The sequence below is a fragment of the Onthophagus taurus genome, chromosome 11 (genome assembly GCF_036711975.1).
Source record: "Onthophagus taurus isolate NC chromosome 11, IU_Otau_3.0, whole genome shotgun sequence".
Lineage (NCBI taxonomy): Eukaryota > Metazoa > Arthropoda > Insecta > Coleoptera > Scarabaeidae > Onthophagus > Onthophagus taurus.
Window position 1 is genome coordinate 9,298,183 of NC_091976.1, and position 22,018 is coordinate 9,320,200.

Sequence of the window (22,018 nt, forward strand, 5' to 3'; positions counted from 1 at the left end):
GCAACATCTAAGTGCAAATTAGTAATTTTGGGCGTGAGTTTAATTTCACCGGTTTGGATAGCCAATAATTTTTTAATACATTGTTTCGATGCTACATGAACTACACATCTTAATCCGCTATCAAATAAATTATTTCTAACCAATTTTATTAAATGTGGCGCATCATGAAAGAAAAAACCTTTAAATTGTTATCCTGAGGATGAGGAAATGAACAAAATTGCTCCTTAAATATCTATGGGCTTTCGGGCTAACACTTCGTAAAGATATAGCTGAAGATATATCTTCCGAAGACCACTTGACGAAGTTTTTTTCCGACTTAATGTATTTTACTTGTCCTGGTGTAAAGAATTTGTTTAATATATTATTAAGGAGATTTATTTCTAAACTCTGTGCTTTTATCTTTTTATTAAGTATAGAAATGTCTATCTTGAGCTTACCATTTTGTTCAGCTTCAGTTAGTTGTTCATCATCTGTATAAATAATCACTTCTTTAGAATTAAGAAAGAATAAAGCTTGTGTTAAAATAACATCATATATCCCAATAAAAAATAAATTTATTACATACTAAATTTAATTTTATTTCATTTTGCAGAGATTATAATGATATTATAACATAAGGTTATTTATAATTTATTATTCCTTCGGTGCGAGGTAACAATATCATTTCGGATTGACATACAGTTGGTAGGTCTACATCAGCAGTGATAATTGGATTAGCTGAAAATAAGTTTATAATTATTATTATAATTATATTTAAAAAAAAAAAAATTATAGCGCCGTTATACCTGCGGCAATACACAATTCCGCTGCTGGTAAATTTTCTGGATATGTTTCAACTGAGGTACAACCTATAAAGTTACCAAATGTAGCCGTCCCTTCACAACTGTAATTGCCGAATATGAAGCGTCAGCAATTAATTGTTATAAATAACTGCGAGTACTTTGATATCGGGGAATTGTAGTACTCTCCAATTGCCGATCGATTTCCGGGACTACTCAAAAGAGAATCAATGACAACAATTTTATTTATTCTTATCGTACTGTAAGTATCTTTATTTCTGCCATTCTTTTATTCCTTTTCATTTTCGCGACTTAAACCTAATACGCTCTGGACAATTTAAACGAGTTACTGGAGGCAATCAACGAAATAGAAATGGCAAGAGAAATATCGAAAGTAGATCAAGATTTGATACCAGTCTTTGACGGAGACAGAATAACTCTGAAGAGTTATATTAATGCCTGCGAATTATTAATTGAAGAGTATTTACCAACAGCACCTGCAAGCCCAGAAGAAATTCGCACATCTAAACGACTCTTAATGATTTTTATGGGTAGACTACGTGCCAAAGCACGCGATGCGGTAGATGCAAATAAAACACCCACCATTTGGCCCGAGCTTAAACAAATTCTAATTCATTCATTCGGTGATAAACGATCCGAAGAGGTTCTTGTTTATGATTTGAATAGTTTGGTTCCACAAAAAGAAGACAGTACAGCCAGCTACGCTAATAATATTAAATCAACTCTTTACACTCTTTTTTCTAAGGTTAACTTGGAAGAAAACAATGTAGCGATCCGCAATCTCAAACAGAAGCAACACAACCAGATAGCTCTGAGAATTTCTCTATTTGGATTAGACTTGATAAATCCCAACATTGCTTTAGAAGTTAAACTACGACAGCCCACCGATATTGAGAGTGCAGAAGGTTACGCCCTGGAAATTACTAACTATAACACACAGAAACAGCGTTTTCTTTTTAATACAAGGCAGCCAATTACATCGCCAATGCGTACCATTATCAGACCACATCCCATGGTAGCTCTACGTCCAAACTCGATGCAAAAACCTCCCATGGTTATGCCACAACAGTATGGACAGCCAAATAAATTTATTCCACCCGCAATACTGCCACCTCGTCCAATGTTTATCCCAGACAAGAAAACAATCAACCATTTGTGAGAACACCGGCACAATTTCAACAACGACCATTTAGACCAACACCGATGGAAATAGACAATAGTAACAAACGTCCAGCCTCATCTATCAACAGACCAGCTCCAAAGAGACAATGGATGTCAAATAATATTGAGCTTCCATCAGAAACAACCGAAGCCAATATCTATGTCCAATATCCTGATGACGACCAAACGGACGATAACTGTGGTGAACGACATATCGATGAAAACGTCGAATACACAGAAGACGTTGAGACGCAGGATTTTCCCCAGGACACGTCTCAAGAGCAATTAACGTAACGATTTCGAACAAAGCCTATTCACAAGAGAAAAAGGTGTTGAAAAGAATTTGAAATTGGATCATCTAAATTTAGAAGAGAAGAAACAAGCATTATTATCGAAATACAAACATTTATTCCATATAGAGGGACAACAATTAACTTTTGCTCATAAAATAAAACATCATCTTATACAAACTATGGAATTACTACAACAAGTCATCGTGAAAGAAAGCGTTTTCCTTTGGAACGCACCTGTTCATATCGTAACGACCCAAAAAGACGGAAGAATAAAAAACCGAATGGTAGTTGACTTCCGACGACTAAACGAAAGAATGATAGAAGACAAATATCCAATTCCAAACATTGCCGATATATTAGATAAATTGGGCAGGGCAAACTATTTCATCTCTCTCGATTTGGCATCAGGCTACCACCAAGTCGAAATGTAACCGGAAGATAGAGAAAAAACAGCGTTCAGTATCGAACAGGGCCATTTCGAATTTAAAAGAATGCCTTTCGGATTGCAAAACGCCCCGACTACCTTCCAGCGCCTAACGGACGAAGTTTTACGTGGTTCACTAGAAGACACATGCCTGGTATATCTCGATGATATCGTTATTTACTCTTCATCACTGCAAGAGCATATAAAAAAACGAATTAAAGTCTTCGACCGTTTAAATTCAGCTAATTTTAAAATTAACCTACAAAAATGCGAATTTGTCAAGAAAGAAATTAAATATTTAGTACATATTATAACAGGCAAGAGTGTTAAACCGAACCCAGAGAAAACTAGAGGAATCATACAATTCCCCCTACCATAAACCGAAATCAAAAGTTTTCTCGGACTACTGGGATATTACCGTAAATTTATTAAAGATTTCGCCAAGATTACCAAGCCGTTTACATCTTGTCTAAAGAAAAACGCTACAATCAATATCGAAGATTCAACATACTTAGCCGCATTCGAACAGTGTAAAGGATTACTTACTAATGATCCTATACTAAGATACCCAGACTTTACCAAAGAATTTATTGTGACAACAGATGCGTCAGATATCGCTCTTGGAGCTGTTCTTTCACAGGGCATAGTTGGAAAAGATCAGCCTATTTGTTACGCGTCTCGAACACTCTCACAGACAGAAAGGAGATACACGACCACGGAGAAAGAACTATTGGCGAAAGTTTATGCTGTCAAGCAGTTCAGACCGTATGTGTATGGAAAGAAGTTTACCATCTTCACTGGTCATAGACCGTTAGTGTGGCTTTGATTGTTAAAAGAGCCCAACTCCAAACTAATGCGCTGGAGAATAAAGTTGGAAGAGTACGATTTTGACATCGTTTATAAAAAGGGCAAAGCCAACACGAACGCAGATGCGTTATCGAGAATTACATTAAACGATCTGAATGTAATTACACAGACCGATTTAGATAGCATTCTACCAAATTTTGACGATACAGAATTATTCGAAATAGCGAGCGAAATGTCAATTGCACTGATTGACCCACCTGCACCTCCAGCTATCCCTGCTACAGGACAAGGAATTGCTCGAAAAGAAATAAAAAATATCGGATAGACCAACCAGACAACTAAGATCAACACGTCGGATAGAAGAAAACAAAGAAAATTCTGACAATAATACTATTCATACTACACAGACAGTAGAGCCAAAGAAATCGATTGAAATCCAGGACACTATTATTGACAACAAAAAGACGCAGTTCACTATAACAAAGAGTTTGGGAAATGGATTAGAAATTAGGATCAAAACAAGAGGAGTTAACACCATACACTTGGTACGAATCCCAGCAGAAACCAATATGAGCACATTCTAAATTTATATAAAAAGTACATGGCTGGAAATAAAACATTTTATATTTACACGTCTGTCGACGAGCTCTATCAATAAATGTGTGACGTTTATAATAATGAAATGTCAGATAGAGGACCACGGATCAGCAGGTGCCTACGACGAGCGGAAGTTATTTCAGATGAAGCAAAGAAGATCGAAATAGTAATAACGTATCACAAAGGAATGACGAACCATCGTGGGATACAAGAAACTTTAAAACATCTCAAACGGAAGTACTGGTGGTCGAAAATGGAGGAAACAATCACCAAGGTTATTAAAGCCTGTGAAACATATAACAGGGCTAAATACAATCGAAGACCCGATGTACATTATTACCGATAACTGAAACTCCAGACGCCCAATTCGAAAAATTATTCGTTGATACTTTCTCTTTCGCAAACAATAAATATTTAAAAATTGTAGACTCGTTTACACGTTTTGGAGTAAAAAAAGTAAAAATCCAATAGATATTATGGAAGCATTTTTGGACTACTTCAATTACTCGGAATCCAGAGAGAAATTGGTTTCGACAAAGGATCAGAGTTTAACAACCAAGTAGTAAAAGAATTAGCCGTATTACATCGAATCACTTTGTACTTCGGTACGGCAAAGAACCCCGAAAGTCAAGCTAATGTAGAGATATTCCTTTCTACCTTACTAGAACATCTGAGATGCCTTGATGAAGATCTCGGTATAACAAAAAAAAAAGAAAATATGATCTGTTACAATTGTATACAATAACACCATCAATAGCACAACAGGAATGACTCCATTTGAAGCACTTTTTGACCATATAAAAACGAGAAATACACTCGACCTATTTTACGACGTATCAAGATATTATAGACAAACATAAAAGCCGAATGGTAATTATGTACGAAAGCTTAAAGAAAAAAGACGAGAACAGGAAACTAAAAACTCAAGAAAAGCAATAAGAACAAGTAAGAGTTTCAACATGGAAAATTGGAGAAAAGGTATACGTAGAAAATATAACAAAAAGCAATAACATGGTCAAACCCTACTTTGGGCCATACACCATTATCAAGCACAGTAGAAGTTCAAACTAGAAGAGGAGTACAGACATACCATACAAGACATCTTAAACACGGTATTGTTTCAGATGCTCCTGGGCAAGACCCGACGTCCGAATAACAACGTTAATCGGCCCTTTATTTCCATTACATCTGGGAACAGCCAAAAACCAGGTCAGCCAATGGACAACGGTGGTACAATGTGACCGCGAACCACTAGCAATACAAATTGACAAATTAACAAAAGAATATGGCGAACTGATGAAATTTGTAGAAACAACAGAAAACGGTACCGAGCAAACAGCATTCCTGACCCTTATGAGGAATATCAAAGATCTGCTACAACAATTAATCTTTGGAAAACAACAACTCATCCCGACAAGCAGATATCGCAGAGGAGCAATGAACTTCTTGGGTTCAATTATAAAAGCAGTATCTGGTAATTTAGATGCAGAAGATGCTGAGAAATACGACAAAATGATAACAGAAATAGGATTATATCAACAGGAATTAGCAACAATAATAGAGGCTCAAATCCGTCTCTCACAAGGAACTCTTAAAATATTCAAAGATAACATCAGAACTATTCAAGAAAATCAACATGAAGTAGCTCAGCGTATAAATACGATTACACAACATATTAAAGATCAGGGTGATAAACAGGCGCGCTTTAATCTTTTGATGAGAGCACAAACGTCACTACAAGTAGCCGTTAACTCTGCCTTAATAATCGTCGATCATCTAGCAATAGCAGTCATTCGCTAAACTGCAAACATACCATCCGACGATCATCCCGGCACAGGAGCTGTTGGAAGATTTACGTTTCATTCAGTCTTCACTAGTCGAACAACGAGTTCTATTAACTTCGACCGATGATAATTTATACCAAATAGAAAAGACCATAACAGTAAAAGTGTACATGAAGGGCCACATTCTCACCTTCTTGTTACAATTTTCTTTAATTGAAATGACAATCTACCAGTATTATCACTTAATTCCATTACCTATTAAACAACAATCCCATTATCTTATTCTCAACATCCCCCAACCGTACCTAGCAGAAAGTAAAGATAAGTACTTTACGACCGTTACCAAATGTAAAGAAGTTCAACGCGAAGAATACCTATGCCAAGCTACAAGTTTAGATACAAGTAAACGACCAACATGCGCTTACGAAATATTGCGACACCTTCCCATATCAATGTGTACTCATAAGAAAACATCTCGACTACACGAAGAAAGTATACATCCCACCGAGTATATACCAAAAGGCTGAAAACAAGGTAACCATGGCAAAAAACCAACAGAGAAAAGATCAGCAAATACGTACCGCTAGCTGAAGAAATTAAGAAGATGTGGAACGTCGAGAGCGTGCGTATCCTGCCTGTGGTAATAGGAGCCACAGGAGAGGTCCTAGTGAAGCTTCACGAGAGCCTCAAGGAGATGGGCCTTGCACCGGAACTCTACAGGCGGATGCAGAAGGCGGTGGTGCTGCAGACGTGTGCTGGGATACGGAGAGTGATGGGGAGTTGATGGTGCGTGGTGTGGGGACGTGTAGTGATGCTGTGAGGGGAAGCGGGTTTTGTTTTTTACAATGTATATTTAATGTTATACTTTACACAAATTGAGTCAAAGTTTGAGAAATAAAGGAAATAATAATAATAATAACAATAATCATAATAAGCTTTATTACAGATTATAAATTACATAAACTAAACGTTGACAACAAAACTACAGTTAGTATGGCGCCATTAAGCTGTGACGTTTAGACGACGATCTGCGCAGAACGGTTGAAAAATCGAATCCTTTCGGTTCTACCTTATATTCTTATACCATGCTTGTATCGTGTGGTGTCGAAGAGAGATTTTACATGCTTATACAAAAAGATTGATCATGCATGCTTGTCAAGTTTGCAGTTACGTGTGTAGCCACCTTTAGACTTAATTTTATGTTTAATCTTACGTAAGGTGTTTATTTCATCAATTATGGTTGTAGATGTTGTGTTCTTGTTTGTTTCTCTCTCTTTTCTTTTTAGAAAGTCGATAAGGTCTTTTCTCAAGTATTCTTCATCCGTAGTATTATGAGCTGCTGTTTCTAGTTCTATTGAAATTTTAGGTAGGCTGTGTTCTTGTGGTGTAATGCTGTATTTATGACCTTGTTTATGACCCTTGTTTAGTTATTCCCATTCTTTGTTGGTGAATGTGGTGTTGGATAAGCTAGTGATTCTTGGATGAAAATGGTGTTTTGAGATGTTATTTATTTTAAATTTATTCGATAAATCTGCTTTTTTGTTTCTTAATTTAGTCATCAAAATTTCACTGGATTTTTGTAATATACTTTGGAATTATAAAATTTTTTCAACATGATCTGTCGATCTTATAAATGTTTTTTGAAGAGCTGGATGTAACTTTTAACTTTTAACGAGTAAGTAATTAATATTAAAATAAAGTCCCGGTCCCAGTCATTTTTGTTAACTATTGATTGCTTTAAGTTTAGATTAAAACAATATGTCAGTTGTAAAACAAATATTTTTTCACTGTAGTCTCTGAAGATGGCTATAAGGCGAAACTAGTCAAACGAATTATAATATGACGTCCCTTTTCTGGTACGGTCCTAGAAAAGGTGGACTTTGGCTCTTGACGGATTGTTGACGGTTCTTGGACGCCACTTTATTATTAGAGAGTTAAGGAACTCTTTCGCCTCCAAGTAGCTTTTGGGGTTATAGTCGGAGAATCCAAGTTTTCGGTAAGGGAAAGAAGAAAACAACAAAATTCGGGAAACTTTATTACCAATAAAAATAATCAAATAGGAGAGCAGTTTATTAATTTTAAACACGGTCAGAAAATGGGGACGGTGGGAATAAATTGAGAAGACTTTGATTTAATAATAAGTTTTTCCTAAGGTGTAAAGGAACGGAGTACTCGAAGAACCTTCCAAGAGTATTAATAATAATAATAGTTTATTGGCATAAAAGAATACTACAATATAAGTAATACATTAAGGCCCGCTTTTACCACCTCTAGTTAAACTGGTCGTTAGCCTAACTATAAGATAACGTTTATCTATTAGTTAACTGCGAAACGACTTTTACCATTTCGATCTAACTAATGTATAGGCTATGTAGTAGTTAACGTAAAAATATAGGGGAATATTATAATGACTGTTGGTGACTACGTGTAAAAGAGGTATTAGAGGTTTCTATCTCCTTTGTCCGTCGGTAATGGTCGGTAATTCGTGAGTAATTCTCATAAACCTGTCAGTTCTGTTAGTGGCAATTAACGATCACGAAAAAATAAAAACCGCAAATCAGGCTGAAAAGCATATTCGGGGGGTAAATTTTAAACCTGAAGAAATAACACTTTTACTTGACTTGGTGGCGGATCATAAAAATGTCCTCGAAAATAAAAATAGGCACGTTAGTACGTGGAAAATAACGTTTGGGTTTTGCAAACAACAAGGAAAAGTAAAAAGACAGTTAATCTATTTTTGAAATACTTGTTGACGATATTTAAATAATAATAATGTACATATTTATTGTAAATAACGTTTTTTGTTTATTATTTTTTATAATTAAAAAGTTTATTATTATTAATAATTGATAACTACTAATCTTCTATTATTGACCTGAAGCTAATGATTCGCTGATTTCACAAGTCAGCTACACCCAATAACATGTTGCCTGTAGCAAACTCAAAATCTTTAAATAAGCAACAATCTATTTGAAACAGGGATTACAAAATTTCTAAAAAAAATTAATTATTAATGCATTCTACGGATAAAAACTAGGTGCTATACATATATAATACTTCCTCGTTCGTGGTTTGATGTCATTATCAATTTGTGCTAAAATGTGGTGAAAACACACATTCCTTTGATAATGGAAATCTTTTAATAAATTCATCAGTTTGATGGTGGTCTATTCTGTCTTTTATTACGCGTCCACCTCGAATGGGAAATAGATAATTAATTTTCTCCAAGATTTCTTGCTCATCAATTTCAAACCTTTCGAAATCCATGATTTTTTATTCTATCTCTTTGTAACACTGTTATAACACGACTATAACACGACAATAACACCGTTTTAATCACTATTATGGAGTTTTGAGCGAACGTAAGCGTTTATTATGATTTTAGGTTAGATTTATGTTACGCCATCTGGTTAAAAATACCTTCAACCAAGTTTATCAATAAGGTAAATATTTAACCCGACCCCCAAACCGATAGTTACGGATAGACCGAAAATAACTATTAGTTAGCGCTATCAACAAGGTAAATATGGTGGTAAAAGCCGATTTTTGCGCTAACCATTAGTTAAAGTTAACAACCACTTTAACTAGACGTGGTAAAAGTGGGCCTAAAATAACTAAGTATAGAGTTTGCCAAAGGGTATTTCCATCAGTAAGCCAATTTATGGCGTCCTGGTCTTCCTGGAAATCCCATACACAAAAAAAAAGAAATATATAAAAAAAAACAAAATAAAGTAATAACAAATCAAAATTAAATTCAACCTGAAACAATTATCGTGGCCGGCGGGAACCAGTGTGAATCGTTTTTTCGAACAGATTTACAGACGCACTCACAAAACCTAACTGAAAAAGGAAATAAGACATTCTCGAGTATAAAAACTCAAAAAATAATAAATTTTAATATACAATCATTAACGAAGAAAATAGACGCACTTGAGAAATTTCTGAATACAGAAGGAAGTTTAACAGACCATTTTCAAAATGCTGAAATACTACATAACGTAAACATAACAAATTATCATATAGCCGCTGCATTCTGCCGACAGAATAGGACACATGGTGGGGTAGCAATCCTGGTCAGAAGCAACATACAGGCCAGGGAATGCCCAGATTTAATACCTATATCATCGGAAGTCAACATCGAAGTGGCTGTCGCTGAAATAGTGGAAAACAAAACACTACTAATAGCTATATACCGTTCTCCACTGGGAGACCTAAATATTTTTACTGAAAAATTATAGGATCTAATGGAAAATTTGCAGGATGAACAGAACAAAACCATATTTATAATGGGAGATTTTAATCTAGAATTTTCACGTAATGGAACAGATAGAAATGCAGAAATCACTCGGGACATATTAGCTTCTTTTAACTTTCATCCACTTTTTAATGAACCATCCAGGCTCAACAGTGTCAGGTGCGTCGATAATATATTCATAAATACGAAACTATCTCAGTACGTTGCAAATACTATCAATCTCCATATGTCGGACCATCTTGCGTAAATGCTCGAGTTCACCATAACAGAGCTAAAACACCCTGGAAAAAACAAAACAAAACAAAGAAACTTTGCTCCTTCAAATATTAATCGTTTCAGAGAAAAATTAAGAGAAATGAGTATACTTGTTGACAATCGCATAACAGAGACCGCGCAAAGTCTCTTTTCCATATTTTATACTTTACTCATGGCGAAATTTGACGAGTGTTTCCCTGAAAAATACATATTACAACGCAAAGATAAAAAATATACAATAAACACACCTGAGTTAAACGCATTGAAAAATACTCTTGATTCCATGTATATCGTAGCAAAGGCAGGAGGTAGTCCAGAAGCATACAATATCTATAGGAAATTAAAATATACTTACATAAAAACTGTGACAACAGAAAAACAAAAAGAAAACTTTATATCAAATTCATCAAATAAATCGAAAGCAATCTGGAATGTCATCAATAGTGAACGCGTTGGTAAGAAATTGGCAGGCGGAGAAGAGATGAACACTTTTTTTATAAATTTGAGTAACAAAGCAAAAAATGATCACCATAATACACATCTATACGGTACTTTACTTCAAAACCATAAAATAGATAATAAAAGATCATTCTACTTTAAAGAAATAACGCTAATTGAAATCATAGATATTGTGCAATCCCTAAAAAACAAAAACACTAAAGACACCTACCACTTCAGTACCAACCTCCTAAAACAAGTTGTCGATGTGATAGCGTCACCTCTATCCAAGGTTTTAAACAAATGCGTGAATGAAGGATGTTTTCCAAATGAACTAAAAATTGCAAAAATTCTACCAGTACACAAAAAAGGTGATAGCAATCAATGTGACAATTTCAGACCGATATCTATATTACCAGCTTCCTCAAAAATATTTGAGCAAATTATAGCAAATCGTTTGATTGACTACCTAGAAAAATTTAACCTATTAACAACTTGCCAACATGGATACAGATGAAAAAAATCGGTAACAACAACGATGATGAATGTCATAAATTTGATTACAGAAGCACTTGATAACAAAGAACTAGTGGAAATCAACTTATTAGATCTTACCAAGGCGTTTGATACTGTAAGCCACAACATACTTTTAGACAAGCTGGAATATTATGGCATAAGAGGAGTACAACTAGAACTCCTAAACTCATACCTCTCCGAACGCGAACAATACGTTCAATGGAAAGATAAAAATTCCAAGTTATTAAACATAAAACAAGGTGTGCCCCAAGGATGATTTGCCTGCCACGGTCAATGAAGAAATTGGCTTATATGCGGACGATACATCAATCATTGTAAAAAGTAAAGACAAGCGTGAACTAAAACAGAAGTCTATCAATGCAATGTACGAAGCGCAGTTATGGTTTGAAAGTAATAATCTGCAACTAAATCACAATAAAACAGAAAGCATAATATTCAGCACAAAAGCAGGAAATCGTGTCGGTAAGGCGAGGTTCCTCGGGTTACATCTCGATGGACGGCTGGATTGGCACCATCATATTGAGGCCCTATCAAAGAAGTTATCAACAGCGGTTTTCACCATAAGACGTTTGAAAAGCATAGCTACACACCAAGCCGCCAAAATGTCGTATTTCAACCTCTTCTAGTCCGTGGCATCATACGGAATTCTATTCTGGGGATAGTCAACTGAGTTCCATAGAATATTTAAAATACAAAAGTCAGCAATTAGGGCTCTCTGTAATCTGCGACGGCGTGATAGCTATAAGGAGTATTTCATTAGAGAAGAAGTACTTACCCTACCAAGTATATACATACATACGATGTTAATGTACGTGTACGATAATAGGAATACTTTCCAAACACTCGGCGAATCACATAGTTATGCAACTAGATCTTGCTATCAACTTGCTACACCATATCACCGACTCTCAAGAACACAACAATCGATGGACTATTGGGATCCAAAACTTTTCAACATAGTTCCACCCTCCATTGCGGCAATGTCAAGAAGTAAATTCAATATAATTATAAAAAAACACTTAATTGAAAGTGCATTTTACACTTTTGAGAAATTTATTAGGGAGGTAGTGAATGAAATTATTCTAAATTATATTTATTATATATATTTTCCCCTTGTTGGCCCTTATTGGTCAACTAGTCTCCTGGCCTTTAACTTGTCTTTGCGGGCATCACTCAACGCAGCCCGTAACCTCTGCTTCCGTGGCGTATTGCAGGACAAGAATTTGTGTGTCTGTGTAGCTGTTTAAAAAAGATAAGAGTTGTTACTTTGGAAAGTAAAAGAGTGTTTAAAAAGTAATGTGCCATAATTAAATTATATTATACAGTTTGAAAGATCGATGTCGAAATTTTAATAGTTTTTTTTATGACTAAAACAAAAACAAAACAAAAAATTTGTTTCTTTTACTTCGACATACAATTAGCATAGGGTTTGAATCCGAAAGCCTGGCATACTTAAAAGTTAAAATATGCATAAATATTTAAAATGTGTATTATAAGTATCGAAATTTAAACATGATAAGTAAGTATTTCAAAGTACATATAGGGTTTTATAGAGAAACTATGATGGATTTGATACTTTACCAGTATGTGTTGTTGTTACTTCACAGGAAGTTAAAGATGTTATTGACGTTGAAGAACAATCTATAACAAATAAAAATTCTTATTTCACTGAAATCATTATCGAAAATTATTTAAATTGTAAATTATTTTCCATCTTACCAGGTACTACATCCTTCTCAATAACTGAAGCAGTAGCTTCCTCAACGGCGGGAGCAATAGTTTCCTCAGCAGGGGGAGCAATAGTTTCCTTATTACCTGGAGTAATAACTATATCTAAAAATTGGTAAGTAATTTTTCATCTACAGGTAATGTACATGTAAAATTAAATTCGGTCGGAACGGCAGTAGGTAATACTTAGTACTTAGTATCTACTTAGTTCAGGAGAAGTAAACATGGACATCTTAAAATGCAGACTACACACCCTGTAATTGGTGTACAATTGTAATGGGGTTTTGTTTTTCAGGTCCAGCCGGTTACATCCAATTAACCATTTCATTGCTCTAAAATTAATCAATTTTTTTTAAACTTCTTTATAAACTTTTGCTTTCATAAAGTACATACCTGTCACCTTCTTTTTGTACTCTAAACATTCTTATCTTTTTTATTGTTGATGTACTACTGCACATCGGGACTGTTAGATTTTATATTATATTGGTTAATTTATATTAGATTTGATAGGTTTATATTATATCAGTTCATTTATATTGGATTTATTTGTATCGCCTCATTTGTTTAGTCTAGATTTGAAGTGTCTCGAGTCGTAAGATTAGGGTTTTTTATCGCATTATTTATTGGGTTGAGTGAAGTGTGGGAATGCGTTGGGGTGATATTTCGGTGTTTAGGTAAGGGTTTTGTTACAGTCTAATTTATTCCAATGTTTTGTATTTATGTTACTTGTAAATTTTTTTTATATTGTAATTTTTTTTTAAGCGACAGAATCTGGAGATCCTTTTTTTCCCTTCCTATTATTCCTTCATTTGTACGGAATTATCATTGTAAATTTTCTTTTCTTTCTATTCTTTTCTTATATTTCGCCTTCTCTTTAATAGATGTCATTTTCTTAATTCTTTACTTATTTTAAATTTCATACGGAAAAGTTATTGCGCGCAGGTCGAGTTTTTTTTTTTGAAATTGGATTTAGGTTTTCGAAGAGGAAGTCTCACTCTTTTTGGTGGCACGAGACTCAACGTGTAGCGTCGTTGTGTAGGCGTTTTGGTTGACATTTTGAGTGATTCATTTGGTCATAATTTGATTTAACGCATCCGAATTAATCGGGATCATCACATCGACAATTTATTTGAGAACAAGTTTAAGTTCTTTCTTACGGTTAACCCGGCTATTTTGCGTTTTGAGTCGATTTACTTTTCACACGTGCGAGGCCTTTAACATCTGAGGTATGTGATAGTAATTTAATAGAAATTTAATCATTCAATCATTTATTCAGACACAATCAATACTTATAATATTTGATAATTCCAAAAAAAAAAAAAAAAAAATTGTTTAACTTAATAATTTAACAATTCTTTTTCTTTCTTCTCTTTCTCCTCCTTTTCTAATTTTTTTTGTATCGTCCATTTACTAATTTTTAGGCCTCCTATTTTGGGATATTATTATTCCGGGAATAATTTCTTTGGATTTTTACGTTGGGATTTTTCCATTCCAAAAGAAAAAAAATCAAATAATATAATTGTATGGTGGAGTGCCTCCCCTCTGCCAACTCCGAATACTTTCCCTCTCCAGAGGAATCGCTGCATAAAGAAGAATCTTACCCGTATCAAGGTCAGAACGTATATGTAAAGTTATTTTGTGTTCATTAATGTGTTGAATCGCTAAAAAAAAAAAAAAGTTAATAATACTTACATTTGAGAATTTACTATAAACATTTAAAAATTTTACTTACCTTGCAAATAAATTATTGCAGATTGTAAGGGTAAAATCTAAATTTTGGGGTGATTTTTTTTTATTTTTTTTCTCGTCGAATTTTTTTTTGGTTTTACTACGTTTCAAAAGACAAGCTTGTACTTTATACAAAACGTATCGGGATCAATTTGTTTCAATTTCCTTTTGTTGATTTTTTTTATTACCGAATATTTTCTACAGTTTTTTTTATTTTCATTTTAAAGTTAATTTTAACGTCTCCCAAAACAGTGGGTTTCCCATTTATTTAAATTTGAGTTATAAGTTATAATACTTTAGTTTATATTTTCGAATCTTCATTTTTTTTATTATTCAATTTCTTTCTACAATTCAATTTTTGTTTTTAATAAACCAAATTATTTTTTTTTGTAATATCAGGTGTTTTATAGAAATTTTGTACATGTGATCCTTGTGTGCCTATTCCTATTCCTGAACATCTACATTTCGTAATTGATGGACATCGCTGTAATAAATTACGTGGCGCCAGATATAAATTAACGAACCTCCCCGTCTTCACTGTGCTAGTTGAGGTTCGGCGGTGTTTTCATTTTTTTGGGTTGGCACGGAAGGGTTAAGGGAAAACCATCTTGTTCAAAAATTTTTTTTTTGTTGATTCCGGTACGTAACGGCGTTATAGTTTTTAGTTATGACCTAAAATAAAGAAGGAGCCTGCGAGCTCAACTCGTATCAGTTATTCAGTCTTCGATTTAACACCCACCGAAACAGTACCCCTTCAATACACGCGGAGCAAGGCTCCCTATATAACTAATCGCAATTTATATGTATAGTTTAAGTGAAATTAAGAATAAAGTTTATGGAAACGTAAAACCAAGATTTTGTTGTTAACCAGCGCCCACCAGATAAAAATAAATAACCAGGGACAATACAATAGGTTCCCTTGGAGGTCACAATTCTACAACTATTACTACCTAAAAAAACTAAACAACTAATTGATTAAATGAACTAAATCTATTAATTAAATATCTACAATACAAATAAAAAATACAAAAAATGTACAAATAATGTAATCTACTACCAAAAGTTTAAAACTACTCAACTAAACTAAAAACCAATATAAGAAACTACTTATTATTAAAAAAATACTACCAACTAATTAAAACAAATATTAATAATTATTAAAAATGAGCACTGGCAAAACACTACTTGAGGACAAAGTTAACACTTGAGCCCACAACAGCTCACAAATTTATCTTTTCAAGAGTCCAAGAAGGGTGAGTAGAGTAGGGGGATTCTTTGGAAGTCAATGGTAGTAAGATTTCATGATAACGGCGGTCATTTTGGAGTTGATCGGACAGTAGCCAGGATCAAGAGAAATTATTGGTTTCCGCGAATGAAGAGGTATGTTCGAAGATACATTGCGAGTTGTTTTGTTTGTTTGATGAACAAGCAACCCAGAGGACGACAACCAGGGTTTCTTCATCCGTTACCTGTAACCAAACGACCATTTGCAAGGATTCATTGGGATCACTGTGGACCGTTCGTAAAAACGAAAAAAGGTTATTGTTACGTTTTGGTGGCAATCGATTCCTTTACGAAATTCGTTAAGTTGTATTCGGCGCGAGACACTAGAGCTCAAACGACTATAAAATGCGTTAAAAAGTTTATTAATGATTTTGGAATATCTTTAATGTACGTGGTGGATCGTTGAACATGCTTTACGGCTGAGGCGTTCAAGGAATTCTGTACGAAACATGGTACTGACATAAATTACATTTCACCTCGACATCCACAAGCAAATGGACAAGCTGAGATAGTGATGGAAACGTTGGTAAATTCTATGATCAGTACGGCAGCAAGTGAAGATGCTTGGGACCTCACTCTGTCACTAGTCGAGAGAAACATGAATAGTGCGGTAAACAAGTCCACGAAGTATGCTCCGTACGAGGCCGTATTTGGGTATATTCCACATTTTATTGATGCCAGATTGGAACGAGAATTGAGTGATTAATGAGACAGACAACGCTATTAGTGACGTTCAGGAAATGGTTCAAAGAAACATTGAGAGGGCACAGGAATCATACAAGAGGCAGTATGACAGAAAGCGCTGCCGGGCAGTAGATTATACCGTTGGTGACATTGTAGTAATGAAATCCTGTCCAAAACCAACTGGAGAGTCCACTACGCTACAATCAAAGTACAGAGGACCCTTAACAATAATTGAATCCTACCTAACGACACGTATAGGGTTGCTAAGTTACCGGAGATAGGAGGAAGATTGTGGACAGCAACGGCCCATGTAAGTCAATTGAATATCTACAGAAATCACGAGGAAAGTGATACTGATAGTGACGGCGTAAGTGAGAAAGATGAAGAGTCCGAAGAGGAGAAGAAGAAAGAAGACGACCGAGGACAAGATGAAGAGTCCGAAGAGGAGAAGGAGAAAGAAGAGGACCGTGCACAAGGAAAAGGAATAATTGTTTTAGTTTAAAAAGTTTTCTCAGGAGAGAAAAACCGTCAGGAGAAGCCGAGTTTTAGAAACCGTCAAAAGAACATTCGAGAACGATTGAAATGGTGGGGACACGAGCAAGCGACGTCAACAGTTAGTCGTAACCGGACGGTTGTTAGGTGTGAGTCTATTCTTGTAACCTAACCTCACTTGTATATATCTTGTCTATATTGATTAAATACATATTTTTATGTTCCTGACAACGAGTGATCTCTTCATTCATTCGCACATAAGAGTTTCGGTTGAGAGATTCTAACATAATTGTGATTCAATTTTTATTGCTAAGTGTACAGGCTTTATTTTATTAAGCAATGAGAGTTTATTACCCAATTTAAGAACGTCAATGTCATCTTGGGTTAGTCTAAATTAATATTTAGGTGTAGTTCTGTTATATTGAATCTTTTAATATAGAATTTATCTTTTTGAAATATAGTACTTTTTATATGTTGATTCTTCGAATGTGATGATCTTTGAGCAAGAGTATTTACTTTTTCTTCTGCCAACCGTTTAAGTTTTTTTTCTTGTTGTCTTTGTTTCTCATTGTTGAATAAAAAATTTCTCCATTAAACCTCTTCACGAGGTCTTCGTATTCCAAATAACGAAGATACTTTTGCAGATCTCTGTGTATGAATTTGAGTATGGTTTCTTGTTTGTTTAGTAGTTTATATTGTGATCTTATTCCTTTTCTAATTAATCTCTTTTCCAACTCCTCTAAATGATCGTTGAATAATATGGATGTTTTTATTTTGAATGTTTTAGGTGTAACATTGAGACTGATTGCCTGATGTAAAAAGTTTATGTTATCTTTTATCTTTTCAACATGCATTTCCTCATCATTTGAGTGCTTTAAGTCTTATGAAACTTGTTTTTTATGCTATTTTTGTAATTCGCGTTTTTATCCTTTTTCTTTTCTCAAAAATAAAATAAATGTTGACAATGTAGGGAAATAGGTATGCAGCAGTTGGTAACACCGTAACACTTGAAAATAGAAATTTGAATTGACAATTAGAAACTGTCAAAACACAAAATGTATTCACCTGATGTACACCTCCCAAAATAAGAGAAATTGCTCAGAGTTCAATGTCCTCATTATTGTGGACTTTGTATTCGATGCTAAGAACGTGTTTAAACATCCATAGACAAACATTGTCACATTGACAACTAGAAGAATTAATGACCCAATGTCACCAACTTGAACTGGTTCCATAAAATGTTACTAACAGTCATTACAGGATCAGATACTGTAAGGAATCTCATTACAGCACCCGTTTGAGTACTGTTATAGCTTTCATTACCGTCGCGAATTACAAAAAATGTTACTAAAATCTCATTACAGCATCCGATGCTGTAAGGAGTCTTATTACAGCACCCGTTTGAGTACTTGCCATTCCGTTGATCCCGTTGGCACATATAATACAGGGTAGTCAATTTAACGTGAGGCAAGCGGTTATCTCAAAAATTTGATTGATTTTTCAATCAATTTCATTTTTATGTAAAATGAACCAAATCAAAGTTGTTCTGTGCGAAGGGGGAAACCATATGACGATAACATTTTTTGACCTTGACCTTATTTTCAAGGTCATATGAAGGTCACGACCAATTTTTTAAATGGCACCCTATGTTTTTGATTGCAAAATCTGAATCTATCGATAAAAGTAAAATAATTAAAAAAAAAAATTACAGTGTGGTTTTGCCAGTACGACGGCGAAACATCTTTTGTAGACAAAATCTAAATAATTTATTCATTAAAATGGTTTTAAATATTGTTTATTTATAATAAAATGATTAAACTGTACTATTAGTCAACAACAAATATAAAATTTATAATAAATGTTCAAATATTTCCACATCCACTTCAATACAGTTATTAACCCTTCTATTAAAACTTTCTTTACATCTTAATAGGTTTTCTTGGCTACTATTTCTGCATGCATTTCTTATCCGCTTTTTCATGTTTTCTGGCGTAGTCGGTACTTCGCGATAAACATTATCCTTAAGGACACCCACAAAAAAAATACAAGGGATGTTAAATCAGGTCATCTGGCAGGCCCGGAAATTGGACCTCCCCTTCCAATCCATCGCCCAGCATAGTCCCGATCTAAAACTTCACATGCAATATGTAAAAAATGTGCTGGACACCCATCATTTTGTAGCCACATATTTTGTCTTTCTGCCCTGCTCAAATCTACAAGTAACGTTGGTAAGACGTCATCTAAAAAATTTCGGCACTTCTCCCCATTCAGCATACCATCAATAAAGTATGGACCGATCAATTTATCACCAAATTATGCCACACCAAACATTAACCGATCAAGGTCGTTGATGTTCTACTTCTCGCAACCATCTCGGATTTTCAACGCTAATAACGCTAACTGTTTGTAAAAGTAGACTCATCCGAGAATAGCACGTTACCAAAGAAATTGAAGTCCAACCGCATTCGTTCTTGTGCCCATTGACAAAATATTAATGGATTTTCAAAATCACCTCCATTGCTGTTGATGCAATGAAATGTGGTATGGGTGATACTTGTTGCGCTTTAATATTCTTAAAATGCTGGTCTTCGATATTCCGGCGTCAATTGCAAGTCGTCGAGTGCTTGAGGATTTACCTCAACGCTAGGTAATATCGCAATTTCCTTTTCTTCCGTAGTTACAGTTGCTCGTCGAGTTTTTTTCTTGATTCCACATTTCCAGTGTTAGTGAAATCATTCACAACTCTGTAAAAGGTACTTCTCAAAGGTGTATTTCAATCAGGAAAACGTTCTCGATACAAAGCTATCAGCAACTTTTCTGCCACATTCTCCATAAATAAAAATTATTTCGACTTTTTCTGTCACACTAGAGTATCCATGATTTAATGACTTAGTTTAAACACTTTGCCTTAATGTAAAACGATGGAATGAATACAGAATTTATTGCCAAGCAGTTTTTATACAAATTTTGTTTTACCTGTTACATTTTAAAACAATTCAACTAATTAAGTCTGTGAAAGCGAATATTCTGAAAATGCCGACATAAGCAGTTCCACGAACTCTTGTTTTACGCTCTGTTTTATGCGTTATTCTATTATCAAATTGACAAAGGCGGAAAAATTACGGAATCTTTTAGACCTCTTTCCATAGGTATCCGAGCCAGGTCACCAGGATTTAAGCGAATTATAAATTAAAAAGGAACAGAAGGAACTATGAGGGGAGAGGAGGGTTTCGTCCAATCCATGTTCATTAACAGTACCATGGAATGTTAAAAATTAATTATGCGTTTTAAGTAATTAGTTCGTCTTTTGTTTTTTAAAAAAAGTCTGTAACAAACGATTGTGATTTGTCTATTTGTCTGCTGTATTAATGTGCGACCAACGTTTTTCCACAATTTACCTGTTTTATAGATGCCGCTTTTACGCAACAAAGTTGCGGTTTTCAATAAACCGATCACGAGTTATACGGTTGGCTGTAGGTTTAGCTACCGTATCTTTTTTTGGTTGGTGCTGGTTGGGTTTTCCATAGAAAGAAAACGCTTCAATTTCTCTTAGGGAAGAAGTTCAATCGATAAAAGATCTCGACGAAAACTAAACACTATTACAAGGTTTTCTTATTATATTAGATTCCGAAATCTTACCAAAATTACCTATAATTAGTACATTCCTCAAGTGTCCTGTTACAGCATGTGAATTAATATCTGCCACGTCTGTCATTAATTCACGTGAATGCGTAATATATATCGCTTTTCAGGAAGCCGGCTTAAAATTTGCTTTTTTGTCGAGTGTCGATATAATGTCGAGTCGTGTTGAAAATTCAACGCACTCTTTCGCATATTAAACATTTTAAATAACACCATTGTCGAAAATCCATCACATCGGGATTTAAATTAAGATTTACATTACATTACATTACATAGACTACATATCGGATAGGCGGACCAACCAACCTTGCACCGCGACCCTAAGGATCTATTGTACCCCGAGAGATATCGTTATCAAATTTCACCGTGCAGTCTTAACGAACATTAATACCTAGCTCGGTGAAAGGTTATTCAGATCCTTTGAGGAGATAATCAGCGATCCAAAAATCGAGAATCTGATACGATTAACAGCAGGGCAATGGCATAAAACATGCTCATCCGTCTCTGCTTCCTCCGCACATAGTCCACATTCAACATCGTCGGCTAAACCCACCAACTTGTTGTGTGCTTTTAATCGGCAGTGCCCAATAAAGACACCCATTAGAACTTTTATGCTACTACGAGCATGGCCTAAAATGTCACAGTCCAATCTTATGTTTGGCCATCGCAAATGATACACCAACTGCTGGTTCTGGCACCACAAACACTTTAGCGCTGCCCTCTCGTACTAAGGATACAAAGCTAGACAGCTTTGTGCAAAATTCCCTGCAAATGTCCATTCCATGAGAGAGTTTTGTCTAGGATTACTCCTAGATATTTGACTTCCTTTGAGAAAGGAATTTCTTCACCTTGGATAGTTGGGCGGATTAGTCCATCCACCTTTCGTCTTCTGATGAAGGGCACAACAATTGTCTTTTGCGGGTTTATCGCAAGATTCTCTCCCTTACACCAAGCAGAAATGGTATTTAGGGTCACCTGGAGGACTTTAGATATCCTCGATAAACAGGTTCCTTTGACTATAACGACAATGTCATCAGCATAAGCTTCTATTTTTACAAAAACGGCTTCGACTATCGCAATTAGACCGTCAACCAAGAGGGATCAAAGCA

At 34.9% G+C, this 22,018-nt stretch overlaps 1 protein-coding gene across 1 annotated transcript in view; it reads left to right on the forward strand.

Annotated features, from left to right (window-relative positions):
- Positions 1-22,018, forward strand: part of LOC139431885 (ras-related and estrogen-regulated growth inhibitor-like) — a 55,094-nt gene that overhangs the window by 27,340 nt on the left and 5,736 nt on the right. Inside the window, exon 2 of the mRNA XM_071200131.1 lies at positions 13,074-13,194. The gene's annotated coding sequence lies outside the window, so the exon portion shown is untranslated. The remainder of the gene's footprint in view (positions 1-13,073; positions 13,195-22,018) is intronic.